Source organism: Varroa destructor, unplaced genomic scaffold (genome assembly GCF_002443255.2).
Source record: "Varroa destructor unplaced genomic scaffold, Vdes_3.0 BEIS01000003.1, whole genome shotgun sequence".
In the NCBI taxonomy this organism is placed as follows: Eukaryota; Metazoa; Arthropoda; class Arachnida; order Mesostigmata; family Varroidae; genus Varroa; species Varroa destructor.
The window spans coordinates 5,231,745-5,251,830 of NW_019211456.1; the positions used below are offsets into that span (position 1 = coordinate 5,231,745).

The 20,086-nt window shown below is 40.3% G+C and overlaps 2 long non-coding RNA genes across 6 annotated transcripts; one reads left to right on the plus strand and one right to left on the minus strand.

Annotated features, from left to right (window-relative positions):
- Nucleotides 1-1,413: 1,413 nt before the first annotated feature.
- Nucleotides 1,414-5,566, minus strand: LOC147756425 (uncharacterized). Of its 5 annotated transcripts, XR_015322626.1 has the most exons (4): nucleotides 5,336-5,474; nucleotides 3,487-4,975; nucleotides 2,708-2,842; nucleotides 1,975-2,419 (listed from the first exon to the last, which is right to left on the minus strand). It is a non-coding gene; the product is annotated as an uncharacterized LOC147756425 (long non-coding RNA). The 5 variants fall into 5 exon arrangements; XR_015322624.1 differs by lacking the exons at nucleotides 1,975-2,419; nucleotides 3,487-4,975 and adding an exon at nucleotides 1,414-1,545 and having other exon boundaries at nucleotides 5,434-5,566; XR_015322623.1 differs by lacking the exon at nucleotides 3,487-4,975 and having other exon boundaries at nucleotides 5,434-5,566.
- LOC147756426 (uncharacterized) lies at nucleotides 2,820-13,778 on the plus strand. The gene is made up of 3 exons (XR_015322631.1): nucleotides 2,820-3,026; nucleotides 3,926-7,932; nucleotides 13,115-13,778. It is a non-coding gene; the product is annotated as an uncharacterized LOC147756426 (long non-coding RNA).
- Nucleotides 13,779-20,086: the final 6,308 nt, after the last annotated feature.

A 20,086-nucleotide genomic window follows, 5' to 3' on the forward strand; every position in this document is an offset into this window, starting at 1 on the left:
TATTCCAATTGCCCTCATTCTATCTGTTACTCTATATCAACGGACAAATGAGCGAATACCCGTGCAGTGTCGCACTTTACGTCGGGGGCAGGTTGTGTGCTGTAGTTATCTTGTTGCTTAGTTGTTTTAATTGCCTCGTTTAGTTTGAACAGTCGGATTGGAGGTGCTTGGATCGCCTCTGCTGTGGCGGCTCGTCAACTGAGCTGGGTTAAACCCGTCGAACGGTCCTAGTGACCGGACAGCTGGGATCTACGGATATTGAACGGGATTGGGGTGGTGGTAGATAGTAGCTTGACGACAGAAGCACATATTTTTCTACTGCAACTTAAGTCTAGTAACGTTCATCTTTGTAATCATAGTATTGACAGCAGGGACGCTAGTAGTAGCTATGATGACGAAAGGCTTTTTGGTAGTGGACAGTAGTTATACATATCAGTTAACGAGCGATTTGTTTGAACGAAACCGTCAACATCGAATTCTATATGCTATTTGTATGTTTTAGATTGTACTATAGAAGTGCGATAGCTCCGCGTGCACAGTACACTGTTTCGGCAGTTTTCACACCGTGCTTTACTTATTAGGTCAAAGAAGGACGGCATTGGCGGTCATCAATAGTTGAAGCAGAAGCATTGGCAGGACTTCTCGGCGTGTTGCGGTTATCGCGGCTATAGCTATGATATTTTCGAAGACGGGAATGATCTGCTCTACATTATTAACAACAGAGGTTATTATTAACGACAGAGGTCGACGAACAAAGGAAGCTTGGAATAGCAAATATGAATTGCGATCTTTTCCTTGTTTAGTACACGTCGTGTCACATTATCTGCTCGGTAGAAATTATCGTCATCCGTCTCTTTATTTCGATTTATTGTTTACTAAAATAGTACTAAACTTAGCGTAACCGATATAAATTCTCCCCGTCTATGTATACGACGTGTGTATCATATGCACATATATATATAATATGCTATTGCCAGCCAAGAAAATACATCTAATATGCGTTTGTTTCCAGTAGAAGTTTTCTGGGGAAAGTATCCTGCGCCGTGCACCGCAGGTAAGGCCTTCGTTGCATCAAGCTTCTTCTACCGCAAATTGTTTAACTCGTGAGAGGTTTTACACTTGGTACTAGTAGGCGCCAAGCGTAAGTACTGTATTAGCTGCGAAGTATCGTGTGTAAATATGCGTAATGTACTACCTAAGATCACGCCTATCATTTCGCTTTAGGGGCCAGCTTACAGCTAAAGAATTATACGACGGAGCAATAGTGAGGTTACGGTGGGACCCACTTTCATCCCTATCTCTAGTATCGCTGTTATGAAGGGATCCCCTCGGCATTTCGGTACGAGCGAGTGGGTAGCGTTTACTTGCTGCTGCTATCTTGTGTGGACTGCTTCACCGGTCGATCCGGTTATCCGTCGCTGCCCGTAGCGATGTAAGTAGATGTCGCCGCTGCCTGTATCTCACTGGCGGCTACATTTTGTCCGACTGGAGCACCAGACATTAGTTTCCGGCGTTGCTGGCTAGCGCTTAGACTGAATGAACCAGCTGGGGAAGGAAGAGCGAAGACGTAAAGCGAGAGAAGCGATAACAATAACAGCAACAGAACGCAGAAGGAAACTGAGGTCACCAGAGGGGCGAAAGGCGTGAAATGAATTTGGATAAAGCTACTACGAGTACTACACACTGACATATAAACCTTGTGACACTCTTGGCTCTCGTACATATATATATATATATATATATATATATATATGTGTGTGCGTGTGTGTTACGCGGGCTTCTGAAATCTTTTGAAAGTCCAAAATTTTCGCGTAGTACTTAACATGTACATGTTAGGCGGTGGACTAGGAAGGAACATATTGCTAGGATTAAGCAGTCGAGCTACCTATTTTACTTAAGTTGAACTATACATGTGTAGCCGTTTATTAGCTTGAGGCGGCGGCAGTACAAGCACCAGCAGTAAAGAGTCGCAAATCGTGTCTTTTCTTTTCTATTGTTTAATCAAATTTACAGTCGAGTTGTCTTAGGCAAAGATATTCAATACAATGTGCGAATGAAACGATATGCTCGTTCGTTAGGTTTAGCGTCATATGCAACCACTTCCCATATAGCAGTTTCAATTACATTACGTATTCGTATCTAAAAGTGGGTTATCAATGGTGTTCCAGGACGTTACCCAGGATAATTCTTTAAGATTCGGGTCTCAGTGCAAGCACATTGTTTATCCTGGTCGACACATCTATAAACAGATTTCAGTATTAATCGCTTTGACCATCGGGGTTAAAGACTGAGGGTATGCATCAATATTGGGCACCGTTAGAAAGTCTAATCGAAGGCGGAAACCCATCTTGATTCACTTTTAATCGCCTGATCTTATGATTCGAATTACCGAGCGTCACCAACTTGAAGATACTCATGACTGCAGAAGAAAATAATGTTTTTCGAGATTAAGAAAGTGTTCTCATTATGGAGCTGGGAGTTTAGCATATAGGCAGCAATATTGCTTACCTCGATTGTTTATTCAACAGAAAAGCAAGAATTAGCTAGTCTATATTTGACGGTATAGGTGTATGCGAGCGGCCCATTATGTTATTACGGTATTGGAAGTAAAAAAAAAACCGTAAACACAGTGTAACTTCGGCCAAACGTTTGCGTATTTCGAGACCAAAGAAAGATTGTATTATGAAGCCGCATTGAGAGTACTTACACGTATAAGATGCACACTGTTTTGCTTGCCAACGAAGACCACGTACACTCGAATTTCTTTTCTACAACAGCTTTGCGACCACTGCTGATGTTGACAATCGGAGCGATCTCCGATCGAAGCCATGTTATAGGAAAGCTGAAGTGAAAAATCAACCATGTAGAAGGATAATTATTGCTAGACCGGAAAAAAATAGATTTCTTTCTAATGGCTGTCTTTATGTTTTGTTCATTATTCGACTTTGTTTTTTTTTCTTTGACAGGTTCTTCCGTGTATAGCACTTGTGGGAATGTGTACTCGTAAAGACTCTCTAGAATGCACGGTACGTTGATAACCAACTACTGATCTTTGAGTGTTTTTCATATTTTTAAGTTGTTGAAATAAGTAAGCGTACCGATCCATCATCGTGAAGTGCTGTTATAGAGACCAGAAGTGTCCTATACGTACAACATTCACACTTCTATTGCATGCTGCAATTTAATACTAATATAATAATAATAATTACTAATTTAATAATAATGAACTATAATGAATAAGGGACTACTGCCCTCGGATTATTTGTCCGAAATCAAGGAAACAGGGCTTCGGGCGGAGATTTTTTAAGCCTGCGTCTAGGCGTGTCCCTATATAGTTGACTTTAATAATATCCATAGGTACCGGAACACCACGTACTTTTTTCGTAATGATCACTTTTTCCCTGTACGGAATTAAAAATTACTAGTTGTCTGTACTGTTCAATGTCTAATGTATTCACGAGGTGTGGGTCAAATGCGCAAACATACCATAGAACCCTGTTTGTGCACTTCAGATCGTGAGAACTGAAACCATTAAAGATTGTGACTTATGAAACTCTACACTATTTGATATATAATCAAGGTAACAGCTACTTAGATTTGCTAGTGCCATCCGAGGCTCATAGAAAATCGAATCATTCTTCGATGGAAACTCCTCATGGTTAATTATATAAAGTACACTTCTTTGTTGTTCTGTTTCCTATTGCGCATTTGCATTTGAAACTTACGAAGTTATACTACTCTTGAAAAGTAGAGAGGTCTTAAATAATTGATACTGAATGATTGGGTTCCACGTTCGGACTGACAGGTATGTTAATAATTTGCTTTGTTTTAAACGCATTTTTCCTTTGAAGAACTATTTACATGAGTCATTCTGTCTCGACAGTATAAAATATATTTATCGAATAAAGCATGTATTTTGCGGTAGCTTTTCAGTTCTGCCAGCATCTGGTTGAGAGGAGATCGAAAATTTTCAATTTGCTGTGAAAGATTTGCCTCCATTGCAGCGAAAGGGAACCCAGCGGTCAAGCGAACGCTTGCATTCAAGGTATCCGAATTATGACAAGAATAAGGTGAAGAAGTGCTGAGTCTGACGAGATGTACAGAGAGCAGCAGCAATGACAACAGCAAAACCTTAACGGCAAAACGAGCCACCCAGTATTCGTCTTCCTCTTCTTCCCGTTTAGCATTGCATTTCTTAGTAAAGCTATCTAATAGCAACCCGACCAATAAGCAGAGATAATCACCATCATTATCACATAATGGATAAAACTGTGCTTATTCATCTGCTAAGATAGAGCCTTTATTACCAAAATTGATAGTGGTGCTGCTACTACTGGATCTATCCGACTGTTTTGTATTGGTTGTAGTTTTGCCTGCCATCATTTAAAGTACCGCGACAATAAGGTATTGAGTAAGAATACATTGAAGTCCGTGCGGTGTTAAGTACGATCCGACAACAGCAGCAGGTGCCTGCAACAACAGCCGATGAGGCCTGTGGGAATTCCAGTAGTAGCTAGCGCAGTGTTGTGCCGTACCCGTGGCAGGTCCTGCTACCATTAACCAAACATAGAAACACACACATATTCATACCACAGACGCCCGGTTGCGGCTGCTGCTGGTGTTCCGCTAGCTGGCCAGTAGATACAAGGCCCTCGTACATTTGCAAGATGCTTCTCTGTGTGTTACGGCAGTTGTCGCCGCTGTTTCTGTAGCACGATCATCCATCTGTTATGTTTATATGTGTGCGCGTCAATGTGCGTTGTAGAGTGTAGACACGCAAGCATGTTAATAACATAGGATATGGGTTAGAGGCGACATAGCGGTACAGTAGAGTTGGTAAGTGTTGTAGTGATACGCGGAAAAAGTAGCTTAGCTATTGCCGTAGCGGTATTTGTCATGCGACGTTTTACTATCTAACCACAAAGGCAAAATAGTGTTGGGATAAGAAAGCCGATTGTTGGCTTGGCCTTAGGTCCTGAAAAGAGTTGAACAGTAATTACAATGCAGATGACAGCATATGCTAAACAAATACAATTTGCGAAAATTCTACTTGCATTGCAATAGAAACTAAAGCAGCTAAACAAGCAATTGCAATGGTCGTACTTTGAGTCTAAGATTCTGGACAATATCCGAGATAAGGTAAGTTTCGACCGGAAAAGCGGCTATCTCAGGACTGGTGTACAGATGGAAATATTGGGTGGGTAAACACGATCACCATTTTGGAGAGTACATGGTATTTATCAGCTAAGTTAGTGGAACAACATACAAGAAATGTCAGTTAACATTATTTTCTTTTGAACAATGTTACTTACAGCTGAGCTCGTACATATAATACCTTTTCAACAGCTTTCTTTACCCAGTTTGCTGTTGCAGATGATAAAAATGACGTCTTCTGATCGATATTTCTCGTATTAACTGAATCGTATGCACTACCTGATCAGATCTCGTTCACTCATCTGATGGATACGTCAGCTACAGCATCAACAATGACAACAGTAGAAGCAACCAACAACGTGTCGCATCACGATGCCGACGACGCGCGTGTTTTCGTGATTGATATCGTTGGCAAGCGGTCGAACGAACGGGCAGACCCGTATCTGTCGAAGAAGTCCTGGTATTGTTTCACCCCAATGAAATCGAAGCGACTATATTAGAGAACATGACAAAGAAAAAAATTTCCAGCTGGAGGAGACAGTTCTGACAGCTTTCTTCACTGCTCACAGCCGCTAGCAAGCAGCGGTAAATATGACAAATCGAATCACATTTTAGATTTCTTTTTTCTTGAGTGAAATATATGAGTGAATGCATTATTGCTAATATTTAATGTTCTGATGTTGTTGCTACTATTATATATATATATATATATAATATACATGCTGGTATATAATGCATTGAAGATAGCACCAACCAGGCCATCATCAGAACGAGCGTTCAGCTATGGCAATGTGCCAGCAAAATACTTGGGTGAAATTGATTACATCATGGCTTTCATATAAATTTGTATGATGGAGAAAAAAGATAACGTTTAGAATAGTGACAGATAATTATGGAGTTTAAGATGAATGCACTATTCAATAAGCATCTTTATCTGTTAGCTTAACGTAATCTATAATGGTTTAGTCTAAAGTTTTTATTGTATATGTCGTGTGATAACGAACTGGCGGATGCAATTTCGATGCGGCTCAATAACCATAAAACGAGCTATAATAGCTTATTATGGCTTAGCTTGAACACTACTGGATTTCGGTCTTCTCCAGCTTGCGTTGTATACAACACTTCTCGACAAAAAATGGTCAACCCGAAGCGTATATATATATATATAATATGCCTGAACGCATATATAGTTGTAATTCGATCTATATATTTGTAGCGCATATGTGGACAACTAGTTATAAATGGTCTCGGATCTGATCTCGACGGATTCGGACATCTACATAACGTGCGTAGTCGCCTGCTTTCAACTACAGTTTACATATAGCAATAACACATTACTTTCTCTGCAAATTTAAATGCAAACGCATGCATGTGCTGCAGACGAAACTGCTTGTAGATGTCTCAAATGATCGCAGCGGCAGCGGCAGCGGCGGCGGCGGCAACTGTAATTGTTAAAACAGTTACGTTCATATTTATTAGACGCACGTTCCGTTTAGATTTCTACTAGTTTCGCGCTGCTGCTGCTGCTAACGAAGATAGCGATAATTAATGCAGCTTTTTGTTTCTCGTGGCGAAGGCAGGGGGTTATCGAAGAGACACAAAGTCAGCAGTGAGTCTATTTCGAAACGCACTCTCTTTCTCTCTCTCTTTATGTCCGTTGAATTAGCTGAATGATTCGTTACTACGCTCGAGTCAGATGATGGCCGATTTTAGATCAGATAGATGTCGCCTACAGCTGTTCCGATTTAGTTATCCTCTTGCCTTTCCACCATGCCAAGTCACACACCACCATAGCCGAACGCGGCTGTGTTGGCCTCTGTTTCGTTTAGTGGCCGATTGCAGTCATCCTGAGATGGTGGTATATTACAACCGATTCATAATTTACCATTCTAGTTCAGCCGCTGTGTTGAGATGAAGCGAAGCAACAATAATATTAATTAAAGAATGAAACGAGCTCATGTATTTGAGTGAGTAAGGCGCGGAATGTTTTATGTTTGTGTCGTCATTTCCATTAACCTACTGAAGGCCGCTATATATAAATGAGGATGTGAGATTCGATCGCTGCGCGTCTAGCTCAACTGGCACTTTTCTCTGAGGTTCAGAAGAGGCTTGCGCGTTGCGTTGGTAGACTTTAACGATTTGTCGTAAACGATGACTTCGTCTACGCACCAAACACGTAATCGTGTTTTTCTTGTTAATTCTTTGTTTTCGATGTGTCAGAACAAACTAACCTTCAGTAGCAAAATTGTCTAAATCAAATTTCAACGCACGGATCGACAGAGCTATAGATAAAAGGCAATACGAACTTAACACGAAACATAACGTACTAAATACTTGTATGTTGTAGGAACACAGTACAATGGATTACCTTTTTTCTTTTTTATCTGGGGTTGACCATCGTAATATTGTGGCATCATTATCAGAAAATGTGCATGCGCCCGTTCTCCACAACAGTTGAACGAAAATAACCGCGTCGTTCGTTTCGACCTGCTTCAGTAAACTGAATCGTTCTTCTGAGATTTTGCTATTCTGATTTGTTGATAATTTCAGATTCCCCACATGCTCATTCTCTCGCGTGACGTGTCCCAGTGGATCTTATTCTTGTGTGCGTTATGGCCTGCCTCACAGCCCAAGGGCCTAAACATGTTCAAAATTGTTTCGTAGAGCCCCTCCTCAAAGCAAGCAGCCCTAGTAAGTTAATGCGCGTTTCGTTCGTGGATCTCTGCTTCGTTCCAACGGGTTTTTAGGGCACTAACAACTAACGTGCAGTCAACCCAGGTTCGTGCCCAACTCATTATTAATTAATGTATCTAACTAGTAGTTTCGTAGCACCGCAATAATTTCTGCCATGCGCGATTTAGAAATATGCTGAATACGGCTACACCATTGTAATACTCTACTGTTGCAATCTTCTTTGATGATGATAGTTAATGCTTCGCAGCTTTCGCTTGATCAAATGCGTGGGTGCAAAAATAGAATGCAATATTTTACTTTACGAAGTTATCCGGAGTTAGCAGGTGATGGATGACAATGATGCGTTTTTACTTTTTGTTAATCCCGAGGATGTTGATGTTGAATAGTGTAACTGTGTATTAGTTATTTTGTAGCATTTTTTTCAGCAATAATACTCAAATGCTGTTTGTTGTGTGAAGAACAGTGCGGTGTGTAGTGTGTCGATGCTCTCGATGATTGTCAGAATCCTGAGTAGAAATTTGTCAGTCGGAGCAGGATTACTTTTGGTTTCATTGTTAGTGTTGCTTAAAGAGCTCAAAAATGAGGTTGTCAACGATTACGTCGATGGCCAGTCAGGAAGCTTAGATTAGCGAGCGGTAGCTTGATAAAGGTGTGAGCGTCTTCAGTGGTACGTGCGTTTTAGCAGAAAATTGTTATCGTACTGAAGCGAATTTCGAAGACGTGCGCATGCATATGTACCATAGTGAGTATCACTTTTATATATTCTGAAGAATATTTCGTTAAATCCGTACGTATAAATAAAATTCGTTGTAAATTTAACTAGTGAAGAAACGAATATAACAAGGTACATTTGAGTTCTATACGGCAGAACCGCCTTTGCGTATTTTTAGCTAATCCAGCCCGTTAGATACGCTTTTATGATCTGTTGAGTTGGACGAAATGCTGGCTCCCATCTAATCCACCAAGGAAAATAGGCTGGTAATGGCGGTACATGCACTTAAAATACCGGGAGTTGACTATATATGTGCATGGCAGGAGTTGTTTATAAGAGTCAATCTATATCATTGGTCTATACATACATTTGTTATCGATGTGTGTGTGTGTGTGTCTGTGTATGTATCTCACTCTTTGCTGATGCTGATGCTGCTGACGCAATTCCTCTTGGGGCTAACCTTCCGATTTAAGCTTCTGATGACTGCGATAGCGACTGCTATTCTGGATACTACCACGTTTCGGCGTCTTTACCACCGAACCTGTGTCTCTATGTGCACAGTCTAACGGCGATAGCAGCTGCAACAACAACAACAATAATTATAGTATAATAATTGTATATACAAAGTAGTATAATAAACAACATATGAAGGACATGAAGTTGAGTCAAAACTAAGCAAACCCCGAACGGAAAGCCCAGTCGCGCAGTCCGTCAGTCAGTGATAGAAGACTGACTACATTCCGCTCGGCATTTCTTCACTAGCACCAACAACAACATTTAGTCACTTGTTGGCGCGCATGATGCTATTGCCGGTTCCGCCCCCGCCGCCCGCGCGAGTAGGCGTTGTTGGATCCGTGCCATCAACGCCGCCACCGCCGCCGCCGCCGCCATCAGCACCTTTTCCACCATGAACAGCATCGTCAGTGGGTAGCTGCGTTCTGCAGTAATACACCACCAACGCCCCCTTCAACATCACCAGTGGCAATACCAACGGCAGCTCCATAAACGAATCATCAAGAAACACAACGGATTCCTCCGTAGTATGAATAATAGCAGCGCAACGATGGTGTAGGTGGTTCCAGGCGGACGGACAGAACTCAAAACGCGGCAGACAAGAAATACTCTCTATCTATTTCTGGTGTTGTTAAGGTGCAAGCCATGCAACGAACAACGAATATTTCTACTACACTGCATCTATTCAGTTTCTATGATCCACTAATTATGATCATTTTTTTGGTGCTTGGACAAGCAAGAAACTTGACGATAGAGAGGAAGAAGCAAGGAAACTGGCACTATTTGGTTTGTGCGTATTGTAACGTGTTAGAATTGCTCTTAAAAGTATTACAGCGCGTCCAGAAGCTATCCGCATTTAATTCGTTGCAAGGAGGATCGATGGGCGGCAAGTTAACACTAGTTCCGTAACTAGTATTTATATAGTCGGGATTGTTAACCAGCCCTGGAGATTTACCTTATACACATTTTATTTACTTTGTCTCTTCCATGTCTTTTGTGGCGCTTCGAGTATATGTAGGAAAAAATCGTAGCTTTTGTCATCCAGTGTAACACTGCCTAACGAAGCTGGCGTTTAAAGTTCTCGAGCTCGCAATACTTCATTTAGCTGTAGCAATAGTCAGCTGAGTTATTAACGTTTCGAATGTCAACGTAGCGGCAAAAAAACAACGCGATAAACGGCTAGTAACCGTTCACGAAGCATTAGAGGTTAGTGTGCGCCTATCTAGCTAGCTAGCGAACAGCTCGGATGGACGGCTTGATGCTCGAATTGGATAGGCCGTTGACTGAACCGCGGTAGAGCAACAGCATCGTCACCATCAGCATCAACAACAGCATCGTGATCACTGCATGCTTCAGTGGCAGCAGACAGGCAAGCTGGTGGCAGCAATTGAAGTTATTCGAAGTGCATTAAAGATAGAAATAACCACACGATATTACGTTAAACAGTATACAGTCAGCCGGTAAGTTACCCAGCTAAACAGCCTCTGCGATCATAATTAAGAAGCAAAAAAAAAAAGAAACAATGATGTGAAAAGGCGGCGGCTTTAGGAAAGAACTGTTACCGTAGTGTGTATATTAACGGGTCCTGACGGCGTCGAAACGACGGCGCGATTTCGTTGTGACTGCCACTGGGGCCACTGCTGGCGCTGCCGTCATTCGATTGTACGCTTTGGACAACCACGCCCCCACCTTCTAATACACTAGCGGGAGGTCCGTTACGTACACGATAAGCTCAACAAATTAAAGAGAAGAAAAACTCAAATATTACTCACGCCTATTAATAATATCGGCTTCAGATGCCTAAAAGGAACCTTGTTTGCTTTACTGAAATGCATATTAATTAGCATTACTATAAAGCGTTGCAACGCTAAGCCAAATGATTATAGAACATCAGTAATTCATCTATCAAGTGAATCACTCGAATAGGCCTGTTTTTGCGTTTTATCAGTAAATCCCTATTCGTGGTTGAGAAGATTAGATTGGGTTAGATCGTTGATAACTAGAAAGTCGTTCCATTTACGCGGACGTTCTATTTATTTACCTATTTCATTTCAGGGTTAGTCAATAGCGGCACCGCTGCCTTTGCTCTTCCTACTGTTGACAAGTTAAAATTCAGTCGGGTAATAAGTTCGTTAATCTACTTGAGCGCCGTGAATAATTTTAGATTTCCAACAAGATTTACGAGGATGGCCTTGTCGAGAAGAATTTTATTTTAAATAAGTAACAACGTGCTAACAATAATATTGTATTAGGATTATCGCTATTTAAAACAACGCGAAACCTATTTAAAACAGATCATGAAACATGGTAATCAGAGTTGGCTGGATCAAGAAGAGTAATGTATTCAGCCCGAACGTTTATAGGCGTAGAATCATAATCTTAGGAACTTCGAAACGAATTGGGCCACGTCTTAAGCAAGTCGGAAGAACTAGCTACATTGACGCAATGCTTTGCTGCATAGATTCACGCCCTATACTTTTTTCTTGCTCCTCGTGCCGGATTACTTAATTTGATCGTTTTATTGTACGTAAGCTGTCTATATTCATTTGTGCCTAATGGCTGACACATTAAGCGTTAACTTCGTCGTTTTTCCCGCTACTGAGTTTGCTTATAAAGCTACCAGCAGTGGTTATTAGATTTTTCCTAGATTCGCGATCGAACAACCCAATCCTCCATCTACTTCTCAATTGTTACAAGACATATTCGGTTACTTTCCACACCTACTGCTTCGTTTTACGTCCGATATCGCGGTTAGCCATTTCATCAGATGGCTGGCTCCCACGCAAAACGACGTTGGACCTGCTGTGCTGTCTCGCAGTGACCGCCCACTCACGAGTTACTCGCAATACTTGATTCAGATTTAATGATAAAACGACAGTAATAAGTAAACGCAAACAATAGCTGACCTCCTAGGGAACTCGTTGGGAATCTGGTAGCTAAAAAGTCATGGGCAAGACCTTCTCTCGAGTTTAGTTCCGCAGTGATCGGAGCTACCGCCGTAGTCTTCAGTGCCGTCAGCACCCCTGTCGCTGTAACCGCTGCCATCTTAGTTGTCGTTGGCTGCTCATTAAACGGATGCGAGGGTCGACGCACTGTAAAGCCTGCGTAAGTAGTGATGGGGTCGATGGTCGGCTGCCGCCCTGCTGAAGCGCCCCGTAAGGGTTGGTTGTAGAAAAACTCGAGGAGGGAGCGTTAAGGGGCGGGGAGGGGGTACAGGCTAGGAAAGGGGAAAGATGTTTCGCTCGTCGAGGCGGCTGATAGCTGACCGATGGAACGTCCCACAACCAAATTGGTCAGAGGTCCGAGGACTGGTTGATAAAATTCCTGGAATTTCATTGTCCTAAATGAACAATGTAGTAAACTTACACAGTAATAGGTATTTATTAACTAAGTACTCGAAGTGAAAAAGCTAACAAACAGTAATTCTACGTAGTTTATAATTGTCCAAATTGAATGAATACGTTTGCCAAAGTTCCTTTTTCAATGATGACGATTATTATTTATAATATTATTATGTAATGTAGATAGTATTACAATGAGGTTGTACAGACTTCAGGAAGAAAAAAATATGTTTTATTTAATTTCATCAACAACAATAAAAACAAGCGCATTATCGACGAAGCGTTTCTACCGGTGACTTCACACATCGTTATAGTGTCTACCTCGTATGACGGTTTAAGCTAAGTGGATGCCCAAGAGCTTTTTCGAATATAGAAATAATTCTAGCATTTTTATTATAGGCAAAAAATATCTCGATACTTGCGTAGAGCGTAAAACTCATAATCTTGCTACTAATTTAAAATTGTTTTTGGTAACAATGTCAGTAACAAGAATAGCTGTCGAATTTTTCCTGTCATCGAACCAGTTACCTAAGTCAACCATACCCCTAGTCAGTTATTTTTTCGACCTGCAAATTGCAGTTCAAGTGTGGCGGCTTAAATTAAAATACTGAAATGCCTCTATTTAGGCAGTACATGTAACGTAATTGTTAACAGCGGTGAGGGTGAACGACTCATACAATATCGTATGTTTGGTTTGTAGGTACGGTTGGGACGGTTCGGAGCCGGGGACGCACATGCACACTTACATGTACATCTGCACACATCATGCACTACCAGTGCTATAGACAAAAAACATATGTGCGTGTATGGAATGCGAAACCGCAACCATCGTAATAGTATCAACAAGGCACACTGGTGTTTGTTAAAATGTGCGGCACACCTAAATACACAGCAATGTGCCTTGTTTTATCTATTTATCGTTAACCTTCTAGCACTGTTGCCTCGTACGCAAATTCATAGGTTTGTGACACTCAGCTACAGTGTCTACTAATAGCCAGTGAGTCTAGTATTTGCGCCATCATATTTGGGGGGTGCCGTCTGTAAACATTTATGAACAAAGTGTCTCTGAAAGGTGTACCATCTTAGTGTTTTTTTTTTTGGTAATTTTCATATATGCGATTTTTTTCTTGATACAGCTTATATATAAACATGCCGAGCCTATGTTGAATCCGAAATGTAAAAACACTGTTTCCTTGGTTGTCTGCTTCTTACCAATCTGACTCTTATCGCTACTGCTATTCCGAATCACTCCTTTATCACAGAAAAAGTAATGCGAATCCGAAAACTGGTGTTCGGCCGAAATTTTTTTTGTTATTTTAATCTCTATGCTAGAAGACTATGGTGGTCAAATCTAATTTACCTGTTTTTTTTTTATCGAGTTCCGATCATGTCCTATCGATTCATTAGTCTGAAAAAAAGAGCCTCGCAGTCAAAACAAAGTTTTTTTTTTTTCGTATCCAAAAAACTGCATCTCTAGAATAGCTTTATGATGTCAACGAAGTCGAGTTACTTATTTCCTATTCACATTTGTCATATTCTGTTTTGTTGCCCCATATTTACAATTTCTTTGTAATCATATCAAACACCCACATTTCTGCATTATCTGTTCAAGCAAATCACATGTAGACGATCTAAAAGGCGGCAGCGAGGGCGAAGACAACACGAACTGAGCTTCTCTGAGGGGTCCGACGCTATTTTGACATCATTATCGGCTGTTACAGTCTGCTCTCCCTTCACAAAACCACAGTTGTTCTCGCCGAATGTCACTTCAGATGCAGTATAATAGCGGGACCCATGGAAAGATTTTTTTCTCTAGAAAGATCGTTCTTTTCTCTGCCTTCAACGGATATTTTTTCCCTAGACCCGTTGAATGGTTGTATAGCCCGTGATGTGTTTTGTGCAAGATCGTCCCCATTATCGAGGTCCAAAGTAATCGCTTATTGTGGGACTTACAGAGGTTGAGGCCTAAAAAAACTTACCGGGTCTATGAACGTTTTCATGTTGTTCTTCGGACACCTTATAGAGCTAGATCATGCGCATCAATTCTGTTTGTTACCCAAGTTGATCGTATATTTATGTATGCATATGAGCAGCTTGTTACACATATGTGTGTATGTATTTTGCACGTACTATTGAACCGTACGAGGTGAATTTGCGTGGGAGGCGTTTCAAATTCGTCGTATTTTTTCATTATCTTACTCGGTCAGTGGATGCTCCTTTGATATGGACAAACAACAACAACAACAACAACAACAACAATAATGGTAACAAAGCAACAACGACCGTTGAGAGCGTCCGTATTTTGTCGGATATGCCCGGACATGCAAGTGAAAATCCATCGCTGCCTTTGATGCTAGTTCAGTAATAACAGTGGCCTCATATTACTTGCCTATGCACACTTTGTGTTTCTCTGTCAGTGATCTTTGGTATCGTTATTTGTTTTGTGAACGTCTCGGTTCAACAGCCGTCGCCTTGACTCATTATATCGTTGTTTGCTGGCAACATGTTTACTAAAGGAAGACGGCAGCTTCGGGCGTTAGCATAGCACCAAGTGGTGCCGGCGGCAGTATATCCATACCACCCACATGTCCTTGTTGGCTTTTGTATGATAGTAGTAACAAGCGACAAGACTATATAGGCGGTATAACTATCGTTCTACTAACAGCAGCTGAGAAAGTTATAATAGCGCGAACACTGAAAATTGCCAAAAATCGGTTACTGTCAACTGCGTTACTGATTGCTGTCCGATACTACTATACTACGAAAATATTTTTTTTAAGAAAGTGGTTTTTTCATTGAAAAAAATGCGGGAGGCGAAAAACTAGCTTTAACATTTTTGACAAACGCAGATCCACCTGATTGTGAGGGACTGGTAATGGATCAAGCAGTTCTATTTGAGTAATTTTTCCCATCATCATTTGTGATTACTAGTCATATCCGCGCGCTGAATAGTAAATCTACATTTCCAGTGAGTTAGGTAGGTATCTGCTTTTTGTGTCGATGCTACCACTGGTCGATTATTAACCTGCATCTATGCCAGCTTACGCATATTTGATTTACAAGCGTTGGTGCATTTCAACGAGTTACGGAACGTGTACAGGCATAGGAGATCTATCGACGTTTATTTAGTGGCGGTGTATCCTCGGCGTAAATTTGTGACCAACTTACAACAACACTGCACATTGCGCGTTGCTGAAGATAACACTACTCCCCGGGGTAACCGATAGGAGTGTGCTGTTTATCAATTTTGAAAATGCATTTCAATAAATCTACTATGTGGTGGTGATATATTTCAGGCCATCTCGACGAATGGAGCGCAATTTACAACAGTATACCGGATCGTCAGAAGTCTAGATAGAGATGTTTACGAGTATTTCATTTGTTTGCTTTCATTGAATCAGTATCATTAATCCGCTTCGCTAAACTTTATTATCACAACGATAAATGACGGCCGTCGTCCGCCTGTCAGCAACCAGTGGTAAACAAACTAGCTAAATCATCAGAAAGAGCTATTTAAGATTTTTACTCAGACTCGATGGGTTCTCATATTAGGGCTTGTTATAACAAGTAGGTGAGGTCTGAAAATCATATATTCATACCTATCTACTTATATATTCTTTTTTGGGTGTCATTCTTATGGCCGTGGTGGCCGGGTACTTAGTGTTATTACGTATTCTCTTCGCAAGCGTGACCTACTTATTCGGAATATGATCACAATTCCGCATGAGAGATGTTCGAGAGATGCTCTGGTTACAATACTCATCAGACATCCTTTTGCTACATGATCATTTCGTGGTTGGCGATGTCTATCTTCAATAGATATCACGCAATAATAGATATGCATCTATGGGCTCATTTACCAATCGATGTGGTAGACGTCTGACACCGTTTCCGCTTTCATCTTTTTTTTTATGGAATTAAGAGATACAATGCGAAATTGTGAAAAATCTAAACCAAACGCAATTTTCTACATTTACAGTAGATCTTCGATATAATAACGAGACCCTTTATATTTATAAAGTGAATTTAAATTGATTCGTATTTGCGTATAGGTAACGCAAGGGGCAGAAATTATTACAAATAATTCAATAGCCCGCATTCACTACATGGAAGTGATGTATGTTCTGTCCTTTGATTTTTAATTGGTCTGTTTTCAAACTAAATTTTACTTCACGATCATTTTTATATAAAAGTGGCCTATGTGCGGAAAGAAGCCTTATTTTTGCGCTCTAGATGATTTCCTGATTATTGGCAACTGACGGCTTTCAGAGGAGCTTGCCTTATGATACTCTCGGTGGTGTAAGAGTAGCACGGCTACTTTTTGTTAAAAAAAAGTGCAGATCCAGGTTCGAATCCTGGCCGAGAACTACAAGGAGATACCCTTATCGAAAGCAGCTTTTGCCAAGAAGGAAATAATCAAATGCAGAATTATCAGGTGGATTTTGTAAACCGCACCGTAGGGCTTCGCAATGGCTGAATAGAATAATTTGCGATAATTTTTTTTAAAGACGCAATATATAGCTATACGAAAATGCCATAACAGCTTTCCCTTAAATTACCTTTCGGTTGGTAATTTGATCAAATTCTGAGGTATACATTTTTCGATTCCTTATATATTACTGAACTATTATAAAAACTTGTTCGAGCGATTCGTTGTAAGTTTGATTGGGCCGTTTATTTTTATGAAATTTTTATGGCAAGCATCATTGAAGTCCTGTTTTCGGATAATTGAAGTAGGTTTAGAGACTTTTAGAGGTTTCATCCTCAACACGAAAAAGGATCCCATGATTATTCTACACTCGAACGTGGTGTGTCTGATTTCCACATCATTTGAACAGCAACATTCAGAAATAGGATTTTTGTTCTGATAAGCATACACGTTATATCTTTAGAGGTCAAATATGCGCCCTATAAAAAGACCTGTGATTTTTGGGTGGGATTCAAACGTTTTTTTTACGAGTCTCAAACGAGTTTTATTTAAATGTTTCTGTAATAGCTGAATACTTCTTCAATGGAAAAAAAGTTTCGCTGCTGTTAAAACGAATATGTTTGTCGATATTAATAAAATTATCAAGTATACTATGAATATGCAACGCTGCTTTCTATTTTCTAGTTTAGGTGGCTTTATAAAATATAGCATCTACATAGAGTATTACGGTAAGTAGAATAAGTCATAATAATAATAATAATAATAATAACAGGAAAGAATAGCAGGAAGAGTTTCCACACTTCCAGTCAATATATAACCAAGTTTTGACCATCCTGAAGCTATCTTTGATGCGATATGGCTTAATAGCTAGCTAATTAGATTATAGTAAAACCGTTATTAAGTAATTATCATCCAACTTATGATCATGGATAGTGTAAGTTTGTAAATATGACAAAATAGGTGACCAATAAATGCGAACTATGTGAGTACAATATAACACAAATAGTACAAAATGAGCAAAATACGCTCCATTACAAGGGCTCAGTAGTTTTAAGCCTACTTCGATCCAAAAATTTCCATAATGCATGTTCATCTCTCGGAAGCTTGTTGCTGCACAATAAAAAGCTGTTATGTTGAAAGACACCTGATTCTAAACAACTCACCTTCGTTTTTCTCAGCTGACGCTATGTAACAATTCTTCAAAATCGGCCTCAACCAAGGCTTGAACAAGCATCAGGAGGTTCTTGCTAAGGTCACAGAAATGACTCAATAAGCCATTCTTCATACTCCGAGGTATTTCATATAGAAATCATATAGAGCATTCATATAGAGCAAAATATGAATTATCAGTTAAGACATCTTGATAACCTCTAACGACTAGTCATCTTAAGGCTTTCTGCGCCCCTGAGCATTTTTTTGTTTACTTTGAATCCTCGAATTTTTAAAAAAATTTAGCCGGTATATAAGTCTATTTAAGTGACACTTTAACGAGTTTATACCTGTTAAAATCGCTTGACGCATCAAAAAATAAATAATTTAGAAATTATTAGTGAGCGACGTAGATCGGAACAGAATCTATAATCGCGATGGATGATGGTTAGGTCAGATAAATACAACTACCAGGAATGACACTTCAAAGGTTCATTGAAATATATTTTTGCTTGGGTAGAAGCATAGTACCAACTCGAAAGAAAAGGTACACTTTTAGATGCCTCGTCCTGTGCATGATCCCTATTAGCTAGCAAATGTTGTTCGACGATAATTTACGATTTAAAAAAATACGGCTCATTTTTATATATACAGGCATGTACGTTATCTAATTTAGCTAAATGGCGTAACGAATGCAGAATACGTCGCTGTTAATTGAAGTGATCAAAACTATTGACGTCGGAGAGCTATAGCGATTTCATGCGTTTGTTATTTGTGTTTTAAAAATGAATTGTGCCATTGACAGGTCGAACGAATCTTCAAAGCGAGCTTAACTACAGGGATACGATAAGAGTGCTTGGGTAGCTGTAGCAGAGCACTAATGAACATATAACGACCTTTTATAGATTTCAAGGAAATCTATATAATATAACTCTTTTCTCGTGTATGTTACAAAAGATTTCGCGTCGTACACTAATGGTGGTATTTTGTTTATGTCTCATATTTACTTATTTACGTCGTCACTTTGGTAGAATAAATTTTGGAGTCCACTAGCTGTTATAAATTCTTCGGTTTGCTTTGAAGATGCGTAATATCTATTCAGTTCACAAGCGCTAAAATCAGTATTTTAGTGCGGCTTTTTTTTGTTTCTGCAGGTAAAATTTTGTAAAGGTGAAAAAGACATTAGTTTGTAAAGTCTTACATGTAATATTAATGGCGAATACATAAAGGGGTAGATCATTTTCTATGACATGTGTTTCTCTTTTGATTTGCAATATAGCTTTATCTATAATAATATGACAATATGCACACAGAATGTGTATACCTATATTCGTGTGCTACCTGTTGCTTTCGGTTGCCATTAACATTAATATCGTTCCTTTACTTCTCTGTAAAGGATACGCATCACTTCTATCAAGCTCGCCACTGTGCAGCTATATATATATATATATATATATATAGAACTGTTTTCGTATCTCTCCTGCGTCGGTTGTACTAGCTGCTGCCGTGCAGATCTGACGGGCCAGTTTCGACAAGCTTTTTTATACTCCTGGACGGACTAATCATTATGAGATAGAAGTTCAGAAGCGAGCCAACGACGACAGCGACAAAACAATAACGAAGTAATGAAACGCCATTATAGCACTACCGCCGTCATCGCCACCGAACGCAACAGCAGCCCCGCGTTCAAGCGAGGGAAAGAATTGCGCGATGCTGCTGCATTTTTTCTACTGTTGTTATTCCCACTTTGCGTAACTCTGTCCGTGGTCTGTTAGTAATAGTTTTGGCTTCGCTATCGCACCCGTCAGCAGCCAGGGAGACCACAGGCCGTCTAACAAACTAGCTCGGTTGTCTTCCCATCTTCAATTTACGCAAAGCAAAGTGGCAGCAGCAGCCCAATGGTAATAACGACGTGACCACGTTCCCAAACCACGAAGACAGTCCCTTCAGTATCAGGAGAAACGTCGCACAACATGAGCAAAACCGACCGGCATTCGGTGCAGCAACGATTACGACGCCATCGTCTCAAATTCTGAATATCTGCTGTTGCTGCTGCACGTCGACCGACCAACCGGCTAACAAGAGACTGGAACT